Below are 22,785 nucleotides of genomic sequence, written 5' to 3'. Positions count from 1 at the left end.
TGAGCTTCCAAAAGTATACACCATGTTGGGCGGCAACAGTCGGTGAAGAAACGACACTGCCTAGCAATAACGTTGGCGGCCAGGGCAGGTAACCATAACACTAAGGGCCACAAGGCAGAAAATTCCGCTGGTGCACTTAACTATGGATAAATTAATGTAATGAATTCCACCTGACGGCGGCTATCTCGAACACTTCACTCGTTGTTGCTCACAGGAAAACCTCCACAACAGCAACGCCGGAACCACCAACGTAATGCTCAAAACCACTCAACCTTCACGTCCTGGGTCGGCGAGAGGCAATGCTCGTACCGATCGGCCAGCTCCAGACAGACTCCGACACTGCGCAGAGAACGCCAGCGGCCCAGTCGACGACGCCACCCGGAGGTGTCCTCGGACCAACCGACTGACCAACAATCCACCAAAAGTGAGGCCCAGCTTAAGCGGTGCGTGGCGGCAACGGTCGGGCGGGCGATGTCCACTCAGGGCTCACTGCTGCTGCAAGCCGGCGACTGGCTGGCCCGGGCTGCGCTCCAGACGCGTTGCAACTGACTGCCGCGGCCCCAACTCACCACCCGACTGCCGCCGTGAACTCTCCTCCTCGCACGTTCCGACTGACTCCTCTCAGAATGCCGACGACATCTAAAATAGTCGTTAGTGGAAGTAACGCCAACTACACGCACAACCAGACGAACACTTGCACGAAGACCTGAACGATACCCAACAGTAACTAAGTACGCACGAAGACAAATCGGGAGTCGATTCAAACACACACAGTCGACTCATGAACGATCGGCGAGCAAAAACGCGTCGTATGGTAGGACGACCGACCGACGATCCACCAAGACCGTGGCCCAGCTTTAATAATGCGTGGCGGCAATGGTCGGGCGAGACACCCCTCTACCATCCTCCACACCTACAAATCCTTAATCCGTCCCATCCTCTGTTATGCCATTCCTGCCTGGATATCTGCCCCCCCCCCCAAATTCTATCAGTCCCTCCAGATCCTTGAGCGTCATGCACTCCGCCTCGCCTTCCGTATCCGCCTCCCGTCCCCCACGCGGATCCTCTATGATCTCATTCCTTTCCCCCATCTGCTCCTATTCCTCGAACATATCCGCATCCTCTACACCTCCCGCCGTCTTGAACCCCCTCAACCCCTGGTTGCTCCTCTCCTCTCCCATCCCCGCCCCCTGCCATGTCTTCACCGTTGTGACCCCCCTACCCTCCATCTCTACACCCTCCATCTCCTTTCCCAAGGTGGCTTCTGTCAACTCCCCCTCCCAGATGATGCCCTCTCTCCCTCCATTTATCCTTCCTATCAACTCTGATCTTCCCTCCCCATCCTTTCCTCTGTCCTTTCCCTGGGCTCCCTCTCCCCCCCCTTCCGTCCTGTTTTCTCCCCACTAAACCTCTCCCTACCTCCCTTCTCCCCCCCAGTCCTTTTGTATTGCCCTCCTCTGCCTACCCCACTCCCTGTCGCGTCTACCCCCTACCCCTCTTATGGGTCCTCATCCTCCATCAGCTCCTTTCCCGGTTCCACCCCCCCCCCTTCGCTTTTACTCTCCTTTCCCCCCTTTTTTGTTTTCCCATCTTCTGTCCAGTTTCCCCCCCAACCGGCTCTCAACTGTGGTGTCACATTTGCCAACTTTTTAGTGCAGTGTTCCAGTGACTATTCAGTGTTGTTTGTCTTTCTCGTGTTGCGAACAGAAACCATGCTGTCGCTAGGTGTGAATTTTATGTCTTTTGCGAACAGAATCCAGACTGTCGCCGTGTTTTTTAATTGTCTATTGTTTTCCCTGTCTGCTTCGTATGTATTTTTATTAGCATCATCATCCCTCTGTTGTTTGTTTTAAGTTCCACGATTTGTTTTCACCTTGTTACTCTCTAAGTCTCCGATTTTCTTGCCTGTTTTTTTATTATTATTTGTTCTCCTGATCTTTGTCACAAAATCTGTAGGCTGAAGAGCGGCATACTAAGCTGCTGCCAGCCCGCCCCCTTCGGGGGGAATTGAAATTCAATAAAGAAAAAAAAAAGTCGGGCGAGCCATGTCGACGCAGACCTAACTGCTCCAACCCCACAGCACTGGTGCCGCATTGCAACTCCCCGACTGGCAGCGCGAATTCGCGACCCGAACTCGCTATCCGAGCTCTCCTGGCTTACGACAGACAACGACCAGGAAGTAATAGCAGTCGAGCAAAGATACTAAGAGAGAGGGGATACATCGATACGCGCTTCTAGCGCCGGTCACGGTCAGGCAAAGCAGCAACTCAGTGACAGCAGTAATATAAATTAACGTAGTGAGGTGGAAGTACGTTAAAAACAAGGTGTAAAATACATGATGGCGGGAACACTAGCCCCGCAAAGGTCAATTTTAATATTCTTCGTCGAATGAAACTTTATTATCACAGTAAGCAACGAATACAAGAAGAAATTTGAACAAAGGCGGCAATCAATTGCCTTAAGGATCGCTTTGGTATACAAGTGTAAAATCTGTCACAAAAATAAATCTTTGTAGTCTTATTAAGCAGCGAATAGAGGACAAAATTGGCTGATGCTAAACAATTAGGTCTTTTAAGGATGTCGTTTCCTTAGGAATCGCTGGGACTTAAGTCGAAAACTGTTTCTAACCATTCATAAATTCATGTTAAACAAATGAAGGCAATTTCACACAATTTATCTAGACAAAATCCCACATCTCGAAAGCCTGAAACAGAATTAAGTTCTAAATAACAAAAAAGGGCCGAAGATTTAATAAATTTTGTACCACTTCCTCGTATTTTCCCCAGGCTTCAATTTCGACGATTCGTTTAAAAACAACAGTTCAAGCTCTAATTTACGTTACAATAAAGTAGATATAGTTCCTTTCACTATGAATGATATCATCAACATCGTCATTAACTCTTCCAATATCACGTAGCCCAATCTTCGCGCAAGTTGTTGCTTCGAACGCTCTACGTGACCGCTACAATACACTGTATTCGTAAAGTATCCCGGAGTTTCACCAGAACTCTCTGTCTTGCAGTGGCATTAGTGGTTTCTCGCGAAAGGTCTTGGTACGTCAGTAATAATAATACTAATAATAACTGTACAGTTATAAACGTGATGGTTTCTCAGCAATCGTATACAATTTTCAAACGCAAGACTTTCATAGCCAGCCGGTTGCAAGTAACTGTTTGGTACACTGTCCCACGTTTCGACAGCTCTAAAGGTGTCCTTATCAGAATGAAATATTGGGAAAGCGCAAAATTTCATTGCGAGAGAGCAATGGTCAAAGTTTAGAGCAGCTACGCTCAAGTCAAAAGTAAAATAAAACACGTTCCAACGTTTAGCACGTATGCTAGCTAGGACTTGACATGAGCATAGCAGCAGTAAACTATGACCATTGCTTTCTCAATGTAATTTTACGGTTTCTCAAAACTTCATTCTGATGAAACACCCTTAGAGGTGTCGGAACGTAGGCCAGTGTACCCAAAAGTTATTTTTAACCGTCTGGCTGTGTAATTCGTATATTTGAAATAATATTAATAATAATAATAATTGTGGTTTCAGGCTAAAGCATTGGAGCTCAAAGCGCTAAATGACAGCGTCACTTTATGGACACCCTGTATGTAAATTCTATGTGTACAGGAGAGAAAAAATTTCAGTCTTTGACCATAATTTCGCTTCGCACTCGCAACGTCATAACTCAGAACTCTTCAGTCCGGCGTTGAAAAAAAGCGTTGAAAATTTCCCTTTGCCAGTTTCCAAGAGCCGCAAATAAAGTAAATGTAAAAAGTAAAAACGGGAAAATTTTTAAGAAGCAAAACACGAGTAATGTCCGCAGTTTTTCCTGTATTTCAAAAGGCAGAGCCTCGTGGAAGTAGAATCTCCTGCTGAGATGTTGCTGGATTCGTGAGCGAATTCCGGGAAGTCCTGTTGTCGGCGGCGACAGCAAATCCGATTACATCCTCTGCGGCCGTATAGAGGGAACGACGTGGCCTTTATCACTGCCCGCGCTTATGCCCAAACGTACGGCGACATCGCTACAATCTCTCTTTAATCCGACGAAAGCAGTCTTCTGCAGATGTCAAGCACTTCGACGAATAGTAGAGCAGTACCGAAAAATACGACTATGCAAGAAACACTGCTGATTTAAGAATAGGTACTCCATGCCGATTACTCGTTGTTGTTGTTTCACAGCTTTTCTCGCGAATATGAAAATCTCACTTACGGGTAAATTTTGTGTGTTGCAGGTGTTCATAATCTTTGGGCCCAGAAATACTGTTCTTTTCTTTCGGAGCTGGTATAGCATCTGTTCTAATTCAAAGTACACGCCTCGGTGCTTATTCTTTTATATGCATGTGTTTCCATAAACTATTTTGATTCATTTGCAGAGTGAGTGCTGGTTACGTGGTGGTGTCTTTGTTGCGATTTTAAAAAGATTTATCAGATTTCACAACACTAAATCTTGTACTCGACTGAAGCTGGAAACTTGGGGTTAATTTTGAGTTACATACCTATCAAAGCATAATCACATTTTTAGCAAGAAGTGTCAGAGAATGTGGAATGGTTAGGTAAAGTTCAGGCAAAAGTCTTTCACACTTCAGTTCACACATTTGTGAATTAACGAGCATTTCGCTGTCATTTAAGTATATGGCCGAAAGAGAAAGCCTTCCAGGAAATGTGAAACGAATCCTGTAGTCCACGGTCGACTGCCACAAAGAGCGCAAATTCGCCACGACATGGGAAAATTCACAAGAGTCTATTTTGCTGAATGAGGTCAGGCTGATCGGGCCTAACCGCTGTAGTGTGCAAATTAGGCAGACGAGAACGTACATCTTAGGGAAATCTCGTAGGAGCTGTTTGTGCCCAGGGAGGTGTAACAATGTTAAATATGGCGGACATAATATCTGCCTTGAAGGGAAACATACATGAAAACTACGAGTATTTAATTCTGTAGTAATTCAGAAAATGAAGCCACAGTGATTTTAATCAACCATCCTTCTTATATTTTCATGGTGATCCCAATAAAACTTGAATACTGAGTAGGTATTAAAATCTATGGAGAAGAAATAAAAACTTTGATGTTCGCCGATGTCATTGTATTTCTGTCAGAGACAGCAAAGGACTTGGAAGAGCAGTTGAACGGAATGGATAGTGTCTTGAAAGGAGGATATAAGATGAACATCAACAAAAGCAAAACGAGGATAATGGAATATAGTCGAATTAAGTCGGGTGATGCTGAGGGAATTAGATTAGGAAATGAGACACTTAAAGTATTAAAGGAGTTTTGCTATTTCGGGAACAAAATAACTGATGATGGTCGAAGTAGAGAGGATATAAAATGTAGGCCGGCAATGGCAAGGAAAGCGTTTCTGAAGAAGAGAAATCTGTTAACATCGAGTATAGATTTAAGTGTCAGGCAGTCGTTTCTGAAAGTATTTGTATGGAGTGTAGCCATTTATGGAAGTGAAACATGGACGATAACTAGTTTGGACAGGAATAGAATACAAGCTTCCGCAATGTGGTGCTACAGAGGAATGCTGAAGATTACATGGGTTGATCATATAACTAATGAGAAGGTATTGAATAGAATTGGCGATAAGAGACCTTTGTGGCACAACTTGACCAGAAGAAGGGATCGGTTGGTAGGACGTGTTCTGAGGCATCAAGGGATCACCAATTTAGTATTGGAGGGCAGCGTGGAGGGTAAAAATCGTAGAGGGAGACCAAGAGATGAATACACTAAGCAGATTCAGAAGGATGTAGGTTCCAGTAGGTACTGGGAGATGAAGAAGCTTGCACAGGATAGAGTAGCATGGAGAGCTGCATCAAACCAGTCTCAGGACTGAAGACCACAACAGCAACTCATCATACTTATAATACATTAGGATTTACTGTTAAAGTGACATTAAGAAGTTTTGTAACAAAGTCCTGAATGCTAAAATCTGAACGTGTTCGTCGATCTTAACGACCGATATTTCCTATAAAAGCACATCATTAAAATGACAGATGTTAATCTCAATTCTGTAACTTCACTATTTTCAAGATATAGTAAATTTAAATTATCAGTATTTTCAATTAAGCATCACAGTATCATTTCCTCCGCAAAACACGTAGAACGATGAGAGCAAGACACCTTACTGAATAATTAGGTAATAGAATATTTGTTGTAAAGTTTAGTTCATACTAATCACTTTTGTTGTTTATTTATTTATCACATTGGTGCAAGGCTACGTTCCATGACGTTCATAGTTAGGAATGAAATCGTATTGCTTTTATGTGAAAGAATTTAACGTATATTGTGTAATGGGTATTACTGTTTATTTAGAACGTTAATGTGGTCAAGCTTTCATTATTTAAATATGTTGAAGTGTAAAATAATGTAGAATAAGCTGTAGCCAATCAGATGGACCGCATCAGGGAAGGGAACTGCACTAGTTAGTTGAGCGACAATGTTCGGCACGCGGGAGACTCGGCCTGATACGAGGGACGGACCTGCTGCTGACGCGAAAGCGGACAGTTCCGCTGGAGACACCAAAGTGGACAGTTCTGTGTTAGCAGAAGCCCCAACACCGTGTTACGAGTGGAGGCCGAAATGCACGCGATTCAGCTGACGCAGGCTGGCGTGAAGAGGGAAGAACTATACTGACGTGAGGTCTGGAACATGACAAGGAATGAGGATTCAGAAAGCGGACGTAATTAGTGTGATACTTAACTTTAATCCATTGATGATGAACGTCGCTCCTGGCGGTACATGAGCCACAATATTATCTGTTCAGAAGACACTGAAACTGAATATTCTACCTTGCTAGGTCGTAGCAAATGACGTTGCTGAAGGCAATGCTAAACTGTCGTCTCTGCAAATGAGAGCGTATGTAGACAGTGAACCATCGCTAGCAAAGTCGGCTGTACAACTGGGGCGAGTGCTAGGGAGTCTCTCTAGACTAGACCTGCCGTGTGGCAGCGCTCGGTCTGCAATCACTGATAGTGGCGACACGCGGGTCCGACGTATACTGACAGACCGCGGCCGATTTAAAGGCTACCGCCTAGCAAGTGTGGTGTCTGGCGGTGACACCACAGACGGTTCTGGTCTAGACACCAGAGGGTACAGGGCGGATTGAGACGCGAAAGCGGATGGTCTTTAGGTAGCTAGGACGTGAAACAGAAAATTTCGCGTTGTGTGGTACCGCGGGACTAAGTGAGCGGTGAGCAGACGCGAGCTCGTGTGTACTCTAACTTTTCGCGTAGATAGCGAGGTGGAGTATTGGACTTGAATTTCACGATGAGATTGTGAATGATCAAAGTGTGTCAAACGGAAATGCGCTCGAGTGTAACAGTAACTCTAAATACGACCACTTTCGCTGTTAATTTGGTTTCTCAATAAACATTATTCTAACCAAATCACAATTGTGTGGCCTACATCATTTATGGGTCGTTAATTTAGTTCCCGATATTATTGTTACTATTATTATATGCTGCATTAACTTTGTGCGTTTCATACAACTTCGCAAACTTGCCATCAGCCAGACAATTTAGCCAAAGGGTCACAAGTGTCTAATTTATGGCGTGTAATGCGACACGTGCGGTTCGAACCCTGGACGAGTTTGAGCCAAGACATTTCGACGAAGAGGAACCGCATGTGAGCCCGAACATCTTTGGGATGGTAGCTTTCACACATTATTTAAACAAGATCAAAAATGTATGAATAAGAGTACATCTCTGAGTTTTAAGAAATATGGTAACATATTTTAAAGGACTTAAATAAAAAACTCGTTGTGTAAACTACAGGCCCAATCAAATGTTTGACAAAGGTGTACAAATGGCCAATTCTCAAAAGAAGTGTTCAGCACTTATACAGACTCCCCAAAAATGAGCTTTTAGCTGAATTTAGCAACTATGTATTAAACCCCCTGAGGTATTAAACTCCCAATGAGTCCAAAATATTTATCAAAATCTTCATTTTTCACTCAGTTAAACAGGCAGCAGGACTTTTTAGAAAAATCTGTCGATCATTTATGGAAATATGCATTTAAGTGACACTCCCAAAATTTACTTTCCGGCGAAGCTTCCAGTTATGCACAATAATGTATAGTCTCAGTGATTCCACTAAATAAAATTTTACAAAACGCTCCTGATCTATTGTAACGCTTTCGGCAGTGACTAAGTGGCCTAGGAAGGGAATCAGCCAGAGCTCCAAGGTGACCTTAGAAGGTTTCACGGTCAGACCCGGCTTCCTAAACCTCTCTAACACTGCTTCCAAATGCCGCAAATGTTCCTCAAAGGTTGTGTTATGGATAACAAAATCGTCCAAATATTTTTATAGATAGTTAAATTTTTTAAGTCAGCGAGCATCCGATCCAGTAACCTAGATGAAACAGCTGCACGTGTCGCGTGACCAAATAGAACTTAGTTAAATTTGAATAGATTCCAATCCGTACAGAAGGCGGTAATGTGCTAGGAATCCTCTGACACCGGAATTTGGTAACAGGCGAAATACTTTGCTCCAGAGAACGATGTGAAACAATGATGAATATCAGGTAAAGGCACAGATTTCCAGACGAACCTTTCCTTCAGCAACCTGTAATCAACTACCGGTATCTGACGCTTCACGCAACATAGTTTCTAGTAGGGCACTCAGGCTCTTCATATTTTCATCTTGTGGTGGGGGGAGGGGGATAACCTGTTGGGCGATTGACAAACTAGCATATCGTCAGTCAACTGGATTTTGTATTGGATACTGTTAGTCGTACCAAGCCTATTGATCAAGACTTCCGGAATATCATCGAGCACCCACGAAAATTGATCCCTTTGTCGTGGTTCCGCATGACTCCGTTCATAACACCCATTAGCAGGCAAAACAGAACACACCGGCAATGAATTATTACACGACCATAAACCGATTCACTCCCCAGGGCAAAATTTAAAATATAGAGCGCGTTGTTGATCAACATTAACCCATCAGAGGTTATAAAATCACAGCCTAGGATCAAATTAAAGAACAAATTCTTAACCAATAACATTTAAGACTGCACATGTAACGGACCGAGACTCGAACTCGGGTAATTTGTCTTTCGTGGGTAAGCATTTAAACTATCCAAGCACGACTCACGACCCGTACTCACAGATTTACGTTCGCCAGTACCTCGTCTCTGACTTTCCAAACTTCGCAGAAGCTCTCGTGCGAACGTTACAGAACCAACAATCCTGGAAAAAAGGATATTGTGCGAACATGACTTACTCACAGCCTGGGGGATGTTTACAGAACGAAATTCTCAGTCTGCAGCAGAGCGTGAGGTGATATAAAACTTCCTGGCAGATTAAAGCTGTGTACCGTACCGAGACTCAAACTCGGGATCTTTGCCTTCTGCAGTCAAGTGCTCTACCCACACCCGGCTCACACCTCTTTCTCACAGCCTTACTTCTGCCAGTACCTCGTCTCCTACCTGCCAATCATTCTGGACTCACGATTTAACCGGCCAATAAAACTTCGAAATACTCAACTGACTACAACCTCGCCGATTAAAAGCAGCTTATGGCCGCTAATAGATCTACACTTCCGAGAAGAAGTTTGTAAGGGAGCAACTTACATAAAGATCGATACTCCAGGTACCAATGATAGACCAGCACCGATACTGAGCTCCCAGAATCAACAAGGGTGCAGACTGACTCACGATTCAGCTGAGCACACAGACAGGGTGAAGGCTCACCCACTACTCCCCCAATTCTACGACAACTCCTAGGAAAGGAAGTTATGAACCCGTTTGCCAACTTCCGACAACGTCGACAGTCTACTTCCCCTTTTCGATATACCAGACTCTCGCGAGGAACATGTCCCAACCGCTGGTAACGAATACAGACTTTATTTCGATGTCGCTGGACACTATCGAATTTACACTAAACAGTCATTACCTCCCATAGAACCGAATGATTATTGAACCCGCTAATTATGTAACCATGGAAGGTTGTACATGGAAGGTTGTATACATAGAAGAATCCTGGAGATACTAGAAGGTATCAGATAGATTATATAATGGTAAGAAAGAGATTTAGGAACCATGTTTTAAATTGTTAGACATTTCCAGGGGCAGATGTGGACTCTGACCACCATCTATTGGTTATGAACTGTAGATTAAAACAGAAGAAACTGCAAAAAGGTGGGAATTTAAGGAGTTGGGACCTGGATAAACTGACTAAACCGGAGGTTGTACAGAAATTCAGGGAGAGCATAAGGGAACAATTGACAGGAATGGGGGAATGAAATACAGTAGAAGCAAAATGAGTAGCTCTGAGGGACGAAAAAGTGAAGGCGGCGGGGGCTCAAGTGGGTAAAAGACATGGGCTAATAAAAACCCTTGGGTAACAGAAGAAATATTGAATTCAATAGATTAAAGGAGGAAATATTATAACGCAGTAAATGAAGCAGGCAAAAAGGAATACAGGCGTCTCAAAAATGAGATTGACAGGAAGTGCAAAATAGCTAAGCTGGGATGTCTAGAGGACAAATGTAAGGATATTGAGGCTTATCTAACTTGGGGTAATATACAGGGCTATTACAAATGATTGAATCGATTTTATAAATTCACTGTAGCTCCATTCATTGACATATGGTCACGACACACTACAGATACGTAGAAAAACTCATAAAGTTTTGATCGGCTGAGGCCGCACTTCAGGTTTCTACCGTCAGAGCGCTCGAGAGTGCAGTGAGACAAAATGGCGACATGAGCCGAAAATGCGTATGTCGTGCTTGAAATGCACTCACATCAGTCAGTCATAACAGTGCAACGACATTTCAGGACGAAGTTTAACAAAGATCCACCAACTGCTAACTCCATTCGGCGATGGTATGCGCAGTTTAAAGCTTCTGGATGCCTCTGTAAGGGGAAATCAACGGGTCGGCCTGCTGTGGGCGAAGAAACGGTTGAACGCGTGCGGGCAAGTTTCACGCGTAGCCAGCGGAAAATTGGGTCATGCCACAACTGGAGACCGACAGCGCAGACTTCATCTTTCAACAGGATGGTGCTCCACCGCACTTCCATCATGATGCTCGGCATTTCTAAAACAGTAGATTGGAAAACCAATGGATCGGTCGTGGTGGAGATCATGATCAGCAATTCATGTCATGGCCTCCACGCTCTCCCGACTTAACCCCATGCGATTTCTTTCCGTGGGGTTATGTGAAAGATTCAGTGTTTAAACCTCCAGTACCAAGAAACGTGCCTGAACTGCGTGCTCGCATCAACGATGCTTTCGAACTCATTGATGGGGACATGCTGCGCCGAGTGTGGGAGGAACTTGATTATCGGCTTGATGTCTGCCGAATCACTAAAGGGGCACATATCGAACATTTGTAAATGCCTAAAAAAACTTTTTGAGTTTTTGTATGTGTGTGCAAAGCATTGTGAAAATATCTCAAATAATAAAGTTATTGCAGAGCTGTGAAATCGCTTCAATCATTTGTAATAACCCTGTAGATACTGCCTACAGGAAAATTAAAGAGACCTTTTGAGAAAAGAGAGCCACATGTATGAATATCAATAGGTCAGATGGAAACCCAGTACTAAGCAAAGAGGGGAAAGCAGAAAGAGGAAGGAGTGTATACAGAGGGTCTATACAAGGGCGACGTACTTGAGGACAATATTATGGAAATTGAAGAGGATGTAGATGAAGGTGAAATGGGTGATACGATACTGCGTGAAGAGTTTGACAGAGCACTGAAAGACCTGAGTCGAAGCAAGGCCCCGAGAGTAGACAACATTCCATTGGAAATACTGACGGCCTTGGGAGAGCCAGTCCAGACAATACTCTATCATCGCGTGAGCAAGATGTATGATACAGGAGAAATACCCTCAGACTTCCAGAAGAATATAATACTTCCAATCCCAAAGAAAGCAGGTGTTGACAGATGTGAAAATTACCGAACTATCAGTTTAATAAGTCACTGCAGCAAAATACCAACGCGAATTCTTTACAGACGAATGGAAAAACTGGTATAAGCCGACCTCGGGGAAGATCAGTTCGGATTCAGTCGGAATGTTGGAACACGTGAGGCAATACTGACCTTACGACTCATCTTAGGAGAAAGATTAAGGAAAGGCAAACCTACGTTTCTAGCATTTGTAGACTTAGAGAAAGCTTTTTAAAATGTTGACTGGAATACTCTCTTCCAAATTCTAAAGGTGGCAGGGGTAAAATACAGGGAGCAAAAGGCTATTTACAATTTTTACTGAAACCAGATGGCAGTTATAAGAGTCGAGGGGCATGAAAGGGAAGCAGTGGTTGGGAAGGGAGTGAGACAGGGTTGTAGCCTCTCCCCGATGTTATTCAATCTGTATATTGAGCTAGCAGTAAAGGAAACAAAAGAAAAATTCGGAGTAGGTATTAAAATTGTTGAGGTTCGCCGATGACATTGTAATTCTGTCAGAAACAGAAAAGGACCTGGAAGAGCAGTTGAACGGAATAGACAGTGTCTTGAAAGGAGGATATAATATGAACATCAACAAAAGCAAAGCGAGGATAATGGAATGTAGTCGAATTAAGTCGGTTGATGCTGAGGGAATTAGATTAGGATATGAGACACTTAAAGTAGTAAAGGAGTTTTGCTATTTGGGGAGCAAAATACCTGATGATGGTCGAAGTAGAGAGGATATAAAATGTGGACTGGCAGTGGCAAGGAAAACGTTTCTGAAAAAGAGAAATTTGTTAACATCTAGTATAGATTTAAGTGTCAGGAAGTCGTTCCTTAAAGTATTTGTATGGAGTGTAGCCATGTATGGAAGTGAAACATGGACGATAAATAGTTTGGACATGAAGAGAATAGAATCATTTGAAATGTGGTGCTACAGATGAATGCTGATGATTAGATGGGTAGATCACGTAACTATTGAGAAGGTATTGAATAGAATTGGGGAGAAGAGGAGATTGTGGCACAACTTGACTAGAAGAAGGGACCGGTTGGTAGGACATGTTCTGAGGCTCCAAGGGATAACAAATTTAGAATTGGAGGGAAGCGTGGTGGGTAAAAATCGTAAAGGGAGACCAATAGATGAATACACTAAGCACATTCAGAAGGATGTAGGTTGCAGTAAGTACTGGGTTATGAAGAAGCTTGCACAGGGTAGAGTAGCATGGAGAGCTGCATCATCCCAGTCTCAGGACTGAAGACAACAACAACAACAATTATGAGCGGAACTAAGTCGTTCAATGCTGGAAACCAAAGCACTTAGTTGATCAAAGGTGGAGGGTTTACTAGCAATTATGATGCAAGATCGATCTTCGGACCTCATTCTTTTCCAATATGTTATCGACATTATAATTATTCAAACCAGCTTGTATGTTAGAGACCTGATCCCAATCGAACTTGCCACACGCTCTAAAGCGAGGTGATTTATAACACCTTGCAATTTAGCAACTTGACGCTGCAGTTGTTGAATAACTCACACTTGGCTGTCGCGAGGCTCAAAATGGCCAAGATCACTAACCCAACTTTCCAAATACAACCGTTGTCCCTGAAGGCAAGCCAGTTATTTACGAGTGGGAGTAGCGCCATCAAGAAAATCAGTTTTCCGCCCAAAACTGGCGAACGCAGCCATACAATGTTGCAGCGTGTCACCTACCTCACGAAAAACTTCCGCAGTGACGACGAGAGTTTTATTCACCGCTGTCATCACTCATGGATTGAGATTCGGCAACACTCCCCTCTCAAACTTGAGAGTGAATTTTAGCTTCGTAGTTGGTCTGCTCCTTCTTTAACAAGTTGAGCCTAGGGCAATGCCGTGCCTCCATGGTGAACTGTTGACTGAAAATCACAAATATATAAATAAAATAATTAACCTCAAATATTATATCACTAAATAAACAATCAAGGTGAAAGATACTTAGATGCCCCCCCCCCCACAACCCCCATCCCAGCAAAGCCCAGGGAATGTGTAATGGCTTGGCAAGATTCAGGAAAATCACCTTTCACCCTTTAGTTTACACACTCTACTTAACAAGACTTAACATTTACAGTAAGAAAACATTTCCAGGATTCTGAGAAATATAATAACGAAATTTAAAGGATTTAAATAAAAAACACATAGTGTAAACTACAGCCCCACTACAGCGCTTGATAAAGTTTTATAATTGGCGAGTTCTTAAAATAAGTGTTAACCTCTTAAGACGGAAAAAAAATTGAAGAGGCTTCACAAAAATTGGCTTGCAGCTCAACTTAGCAGATACGTATCAAATCCTTTAAGATATTAAACTCCCAAACGGTGCAGCATATGTATCTAAATCTTACATTTTTCTCTCAGTTAAACAAGCAACAGGATATTTTAAAGAAAGGTAGTAAGTATTTAGGAAAAATAAACATTTGAGAAACACCAATTATGTACAATCGCTTTAAAATATTAAAGATCAGTGTTTCCACCACACTTAATAAAATGACACAATTCCTTTAAGTTACACAAACGACAGGAAAATTCTTAAGGTACTGACCATTTAAGAAAAACAACAAATTGAGAAAAACCCCCAAAATGTGCTTCCTAGGCAAGCTTCCAATTATGTGTAATTTCTTTAAAATATTAAAGTGTCAGTGATTCTCCCACACTTAATATAATCTTACAATTTTCATCAGTTAAACAACCCGGTAAATACTTATCGTTTTATCCACTTAAGAAACAAAAACAATAAAAATGTAATAACAAAGTTTAAATGATTTAAATAAAAAACACATAGTGTAAATTATAGGCCGACTCAAGCACCTGAGAAAGGTTTATATTGGCCCATTCTTAAACTAAGTGTTAACTTTTTAATAGGAAAAAAATCGGCTTAAGAGACTCTCTCAAAAGTTTCTTTCAACTAAGATTTGCAAATGCATAGAAACTGCTGTACGTGACTCTTGAATTGGTGAGCAGTTTGGAGAGTCCTCATCCCTCAGTTGTCACAGGTCTGGCCATCCATCCACACCATCAGACCTGTCTTGTCTTCTGCAAGTTGTGGCCCTCACGCTGGCTAAACTAGAACACACTAAGGCGTGTGGTAATGATCGGTTCTACACCACTTGTCCAGAAGTTGTTTCAATAAATACACCTGTGAGAGGAATGCAAGTCTCGTGCGAAATACCACAGTGCCTTTGCGAAACCACAATCGATATGGAAGCACCAAGCTACCAGGGGCTCAAGAGGCAGCGGGCACAAACCAAGGCCCAGAACCCCCACGCAGTTGTATCGAACCAAAACACAAGAGAGACGTTACGGAGATACGGAGACCCACTAAAATTCAAGAGGTGGTCAATGGACACGAAGGTTAAACTAAATAGCCGCCCAAGGGAGGTAAACTGCAGAGAAGACAGAAATTTGCACAGTTGATGGCTGGGGTTTGACGACACACACCCATTACCTCGAAGATGTCAGGAAATATCTAGAACACAGGGCGGCTTGCAGATGAATTGAATAAATGTGAAAGAACTGCCACCAAGGCGACCCTGCCCAGGTTCATTCTTTCGTGTCTTCGTTGATCCATTATGGATCGTGGGACGACGACTGGCATGAACTTCTTGATGCAATAATTTACCAACAGCTGTATGATTTGTAGAAGTTTATTTTATTTTATGAACTTCTATGAGCTACCAGTTTCGGCGTTACATTGATGCCATCTTCAGGCCCCACTCGTCACAGTCGTAAAATCGCCAGGCGACACTGTGTCGCCTTGCCACCAAGAACTGTTGCAGGACGATTGATTAACGGATCCAAATTTATGGCTGCTTACGTGTATAGCGATTTTACGACTATGACGAGTGGGGCCTGAAGATGGCATCAATGTAATGCCGAAACTGGTAGCACATAGAAGTTCATAAAATAAAATAAATTTCTACAAATCATACGGCTGTTGGTAAATTATTGCATCAAGAAGAACATTCTTTCGTGAGTTTACGTAAGCAAGAAGCTAAGCGATCAGTCAGAGATTTGTTGCTAGGATCAAAATTCGTGTCCTGGATGACAGCACTATAATCACTGCACCACATAACTGACGTTAAAGAGGGTCACTAAGTAGTGGGAAAACGACAAGACACGAACACCCGTGGCCTTCTTGTTCCGAAACCCGAAGTGGTCTCCCACTGTCCGTTCTGGTGGTCGCGCCCTGCCCCACACTGTCGCTTCCATCCCGCGAGAGCCGCTCCACAAGACATCTTTGCATCAATCACTCCGTCAGCCGTACCGCCGATTGCGCCCTCTCGCTGCAGCCGTCGTTGAAACCGAGCTGCCTCCACCAAAAGAAGGACGTCTCAGAAGCGGACAAACAAAGGACAGACAGCTCCCGTGAATTCGACGGAAGCTAAGCCGCACGGATCGTTTGTGTCATTTGTAAGTTCTTGGTTGATGTGGCTCTAGGCAGAGGCCTGTCTGCTACAATTGGCTCGCTAATTTGCTTGCCCGTTAATAATCCTATGTTCTTCTGCAGTGGTGGTAATAACACAACGACAAAGGCGTTTTGCCTTCTCCGATTCGACAGGTACAATTCCGTTGCAAATGCGGCTTGTGGCTTTTGGCCAGAGGACGGACCTATAACGATGAACTGGCCATAAGCGGCACAACTACCTCGCAGTGCACCATTATTCTGATCGCTTGGCCCCTCCCGGCAGAGGTTCGTGTCCTCCCTCGGGCATGGGTGTGTGTGTTGTTCTTAGCATAAGTTAGTTTAAGTAGTGTGTAAGTCTAGAGACTGACGACCTCAGCAGTTTGGTCCCTTAGGAATTCGCAAACATATGAAGATTTTGGTTATCTGACATCTCGTGGTCGTGCGGTAGCGTTCTCGCTTCCCACGCCCGGGTTCCCGGGTTCGATTCCCGGCGGGGTCAGGGATTTTCTCTGCCTCGTGATGGCTGGGTGTTGTGTGCTGTCCTTAGGTTAGTTAGGTTTAAGTAGTTCTAAGTTCTAGGGGACATATGACCACAGCAGTTGAGTCCCATAGTGCTCAGAGCCATTTGAACCATTTTTTTTTTTTTTTTTTTTGGTTATCTGATCTCAGAGTAAATCTGATCTCAGTTGTAAATCCATCGTGGGCTACGGTGGACTGTCATAAGTAAGCGTAGATTACGGTCATTTTCCTAGCAGCCTTGGCTCAGTTAAGGTAGTATCCGAATTGTAAGAACTATAGATGTGTTGCATACCTATAAGGCGTTACCTCGTTCCCATCGCTTTGTTAACATAAGCAGTGAGTGTCTTACTAGATTCCCAGAAGGAGTAAGCCGTCTATATACTGGTTAATGATATATAAAGGGCGGCATAACCTGCGGAACATTTTTGTTTAACATAGTTACCCATTTGTCTGTTACTTAAAAGAATCAGTATTAATAGCAAAATTTTGACTGCCATTGCTTCAATCAGGTTTCATCCGAAAATTGTGGATTTGTTACGTGAAGCAGAGAAATGTTGTAGTAAAAGTTAAAAAAATATATATATTTATCAAATATCATCAGAAAAGCAATGACCTAAAAAAATAAAACTAAGAAAAAAAATACAAAACGTAGACCTAACAACTATCGCTGTAATGTTCTGTCGAGCTTATATAAAACATGTTTCCGTTATTCATAAGGAACTTAGGCACTCAGCAATAATAACAAGAAACTCTTGCCTTATATCATGATGAAGAACGCTGTATTGAGTAGAAAATAATGACAATAATCATACAGATTTTTTATGTTTATGCATGTAAACTGTACTTACATCAAAAGTAACAAAATGAAACAAATGAGCCCTCTGTCAAACTTTTTTAAAAAATCTTATTGAATAGGTTTCAACACTTATAAGAGGGCCATCATCAGAATTTAGATACACTAAATGGTTTATAACACAATTACAAATTTATGGAAGAAAATCGTTTTAATATATAAGAAAAAGTTGTAAGTAAATACTAACAATACTAGACAGAGACAGTACTCACATGTCAAGTATAACGTAAATAACAAGCCAGAATGGCTTAAGTCACCAAAAAATATTATATACTCAGCAATATTATTATAATTTTCGCCTGCCTCCATTTGAATATTAGGTAGCCAAGTTGTACCTGCGGCTTCCAGATGGCGCTCTCCCTGCGGTGTCATGTTCATTTGCAGCACTTTTGAACGCGGGCGCCTCAGTCCGTTAGAACCTGTGGCTGTACAGGTATGAGCAGCCCTTAGAGGATCGACTTCACACATTCTTCCTGAATCTCTGTGACTAAAGCCCTCCGGGCTTGCTATTTATGTTATACTTGACATGTGAGTACTGTCTCTGTCTGTTATTGTTAGTCACTACTTACACTTTCTTTTTACATTAAAAATTTTTCCTCCATAAATTTTTAATTATGTTATAAACCACTTTTTATGTACAAATTCTGATGAAGGCACTCTTAGAAGTGTTGAAACCTGGTCAATAAGACTAAAACAATTGTGGTCGCGTGCACATTTGTTTCATTTGCAATTTATAAATGATCACTGAACGAAGCAGCCATGTTTAGAAGTAAATCGTTTGGTTACACAAAAGCACAGAAGGTACGCGACCCGCAATTTTTTGTTAGCTATGAAACGAAATATACATTCTGGAAGGCTTAAAAATACGTAATGAACTAACAGTGAACGATTTGCGGTTGTAGTTATCTGCAAAAGGAACGAAGAAAAACGAAGGGAAATCATCGGCCCCCAGTTTCTCACTCTTTCATTTACGTTTCTTTCTCTACCAATGCTACTAGTCCTACCGGTAATCCTATCATTTTTCTGCATCATTTGTGACTGTATCAAAAATACCGAACAGTAGTTTTGCTAGAACGTAAGTCTACGCAGAGTATAAGATTTTTTTCGTGGTGGTTTATGTGTAATTCTATCTGCGTCCCTACGGACAGCACTCCGTTAAACGTGACCAACAAACGCTTCGGTGACCGCATCATTGCATCCCGCTGCGGAGTGAGTGATTAATGGATACAGCTAAGCAAGCGACAAAGACTCTTGCAGACATCTCAGACAAAAATGTGATGAGGAGTTCGGCAGGATAGAGTTAAGTGACGTCAGACTTTCGATCTCAAGCACGTTTCACAGACAGTCGAAATACACTCCTGTAAATGGAAAAAAGAACACATTGACACCGGTGTGTCAGACCCACCATACTTGCTCCGGACACTGCGAGAGGGCTGTACAAGCAATGATCACACGCACGGCACAACGGACACACCAGGAACCGCGGTATTGGCCGTCGAATGGCGCTAGCTGCGCAGCATTTGTGCACCGCCACCGTCAGTGTCAGCCAGTTTGCCGTGGCATACGGAGCTCCATCGCAGTCTTTAACACTGGTAGCATGCCGCGACAGCGTGGACGTGAACCGTATGTGCAGTTGACGGACTTTGAGCGAGGGCGTATAGTGGGCATGCGGGAGGCCGGGTGGACGTACCGCCGAATTGCTCAACACGTGGGCGTCAGGTCTCCACAGTACATCGATGTTGTCGCCAGTGGTCGGCGGAAGGTGCACGTGCCCGTCGACCTGGGACCGGACCGCAGCGACGCACGGATGCACGCCAAGACCGTAGGATCCTACGCAGTGCCGTAGGGGACGGCACCGCCACTTCCCAGCAAATTAGGGACACTGTTGCTCCTGGGGTATCGGCGAGGACCATTCGCAACGTCTCCATGAAGCTGGGCTACGGTCCCGCACACCGTTAGGCCGTCTTCCGCTCACGCCCCAACATCGTGCAGCCCGCCTCCAGTGGTGTCGCGACAGGCGTGAATGGATGGACGAATGGAGACGTGTCGTCTTCAGCGATGAGAGTCGCTTCTGCCTTGGTGCCAATGATGGTCGTATGCGTGTTTGGCGCCGTGCAGGTGAGCGCCACAATCAGGACTGCATACGACCGAGGCACACAGGGCCAACACCCGGCATCATGGCGTGGGGAGCGATCTCCTACACTGGCCGTACACCACTGGTGATCGTCGAGGGGACACTGAATAGTGCACGGTACATCCAAACCGTCATCGAACCCATCGTTCTACCATTCCTAGACCGGCAAGGGACCTTGCTGTTCCAACAGGACAATGCACGTCCGCATGTATCCCGTGCCACCCAACGTGCTCTAGAAGGTGTAAGTCAACTACCCTGGCCAGCAAGATCTCCGGATCTGTCCCCCATTGAGCATGTTTGGGACTGGATGAAGCGTCGTCTCACGCGGTCTGCACGTCCAGCACGAACGCTGGTCCAACTGAGGCGCCAGGTGGAAATGGCATGGCAAGCCGTTCCACAGGACTACATCCAGCATCTCTACGATCGTCTCCATGGGAGAATAGCAGCCTGCATTGCTGCGAAAGGTGGATATACACTGTACTAGTGCCGACATTGTGCATGCTCTGCTGCCTGTGTCTATGTGCCTGTGGTTCTGTCAGTGTGATCATGTGATGTATCTGACCCCAGGAATGTGTCAATAAAGTTTCCCCTTCCTGGGACAATGAATTCACGGTGTTCTTATTTCAATTTCCAGGAGTGTGTATCCATAAGAGGAAGTACAGGCTGTGAGAAATAAAACTGCCATCGAAACATTTTCAAGCACCTTAACACAGAAAAACGCCAACGGCCTTGCCGCAGTGGTAACTCCGGTCACCAAAGTTAAGCGCTGTCGGGCTGGGCTATCACTTGGATGGGTGACCATCCGGTCTGCCGAGCGCTGTTGTCATGCGGGGTACACTCAGCCCTTGTGAGACAAACTGACGAGCTACTTGATTGAGAAGTAGCGGCTCCGGTCTCGGTAACTGGCATAAGGTTGGGAGAGCGGTGTGCTGACCAAATGCCCCTCCACATCCGGTATCCAGTGACGCTTATGGGCTGAGGGTGACACGGCAGCCGGTCGGTACCGGTGTGCCTTCATGGCCTCTTTCAGAGTAGTTTAATTTTACCTTAGAAAACGCAAATAACGTCATCCACAACCGTGTTGCCTATTTTAAAGGTTTACCTAGCCCAGCCTTTATACAGTAGTAGAACTTCCGCTATCGTGTAAGTTCGAGTATAGGTGCAGCAGAGTGTCAAATTCAGATATTTTGTTGACAGAATACGACACTGATGCTGAATTTTACTTTAGTGACATAAGCAATCGCTGAAAGCAACGAAATGGACACTAAAATTAAAATAAAAACAAAATTTTTTGAACGTAATACGTTCTCTACACTTATTTATAGCCCCTTTTTCTTTTATTACCTATTATTAGTTTATGAAATTTTAACAATTTATGACGACCCAAAAGCATATTCTGTTTTTACACATGTAACGTTCATGTCTAAAGGAAAATTGGACGTAGTTAAAAGAGAAATGGAAAGGCTTAACATCGAAATATTGGGAATAAGTTAAATGAAGTGGAATGTGCGTGGGAGAATTTGCTTTGGATGGCCATTCGGTATACTATTCTGGACAAAATAACTACAGAAGTATTTGACTAGCCTTAACAGTTAGTGACAGAGTAGGAAAAGTTTTAATGGGATCCAACTATAAAAATAATAGAACGATTTCCATCATATTTCAATGTCACCTCTTAATATCGGTCATTCAATTTTATACGCCAATCACCGACGTTGAAAAAGAAGTTATTGACCAGTTCTAAGAAGTGATGTTTAAAGCTTTCCCGGCGTACTGATTGTTCCATGTTTTATGGAACAAGTTCTAAGAAGATTTACAAAAATTACTGCTGTCGACACTAAAAGAGGATATCTCCGTCATAGTCGTACATTGGAGCACGAAAGTGGGAAATAGAATTGTAGGCAAAAAATGTTCTCTGTACAACAAATGATGCAAGAAAGAGACTCCTAGAATTTCGCCAAGACAATTCGTTGGTCATTACTAACACACTGTTCAACCTACCCAAACGACGCCTGTATCCTTGGGCTTCGCCAGACGGCCAACATCGGAATCAAATACATTACATTCTTAATAATTAGAGGTGGAGGAGTGCCGTTCAGTCAGCTAAAACAAGACCTGGAGCTGCTTGCGGATGAGGTCACGAGCTCTTAACTGCAAAATTCCGGCTGAAACTGAGGAAAATAACAAAAGCTTAATTACACAGAAGAAGTTCGCAACAGATTTGATGCATTAGAGTAAGAAGAAAAACCCACAACAACTGTGGACGGAAGTAGAAAACACTATAAAGGATGCAACAGAAAAACACATCCGTAAGAAAAAGAATAACGAGAAGGCAAGATGGCTATCGGCTGAGGCACTGCAGGTCGCAGAAGAACAAAAGAAAGCGAAAATCAAAGGTGACACATGAGCAATGTTTAAATTATCTACAATGTTTCAGAAATCAGCTAGAAGAGATAAAAATATCTTATTAAACGAACAATGCAAAGAAACTGAAGATAATAACAGAATGGGGAAGACAAGGGATCTTTACTAGAAAATCAGCGACATCAGAAGAAAATCCCAACTGAAAATTGGAAAGATAAAGACAGAAGAGGGAAAGATCTAACGGAAGCAGGGGGTATTTCGGAACGATGGTCAGAATATGTAAGAGATCTGTATAAGGAAGAACTTCATACTGCCAATGCTGATGACGATGAAGTTAATACTGTTTTACAACTAGAACGAGATATTTTAAAGAGTAAAGTCAAACGAGCCCTCGAAAATATGACTGAAAACAAAACTAGTGGATATGATGGCATTCCATCAGAATTTTTCAAAATCATTGGAAAGACTGCAGTGAAAGTGCTTCATTCAATATGTTAGAAAGTATGGAGCACACAACAGTAGCCAGAAGACTAGAAAAGATCAGTATTCATCCCATTCCCAAAGAAGGGAATTTATAAAGAATGCGCAGATC

This window comes from Schistocerca cancellata, chromosome 1, assembly GCF_023864275.1.
Source record: "Schistocerca cancellata isolate TAMUIC-IGC-003103 chromosome 1, iqSchCanc2.1, whole genome shotgun sequence".
Lineage (NCBI taxonomy): Eukaryota > Metazoa > Arthropoda > Insecta > Orthoptera > Acrididae > Schistocerca > Schistocerca cancellata.
The sequence above is the reverse complement of the archived record's forward strand: the minus strand, read 5'-3'. Positions refer to the sequence as shown.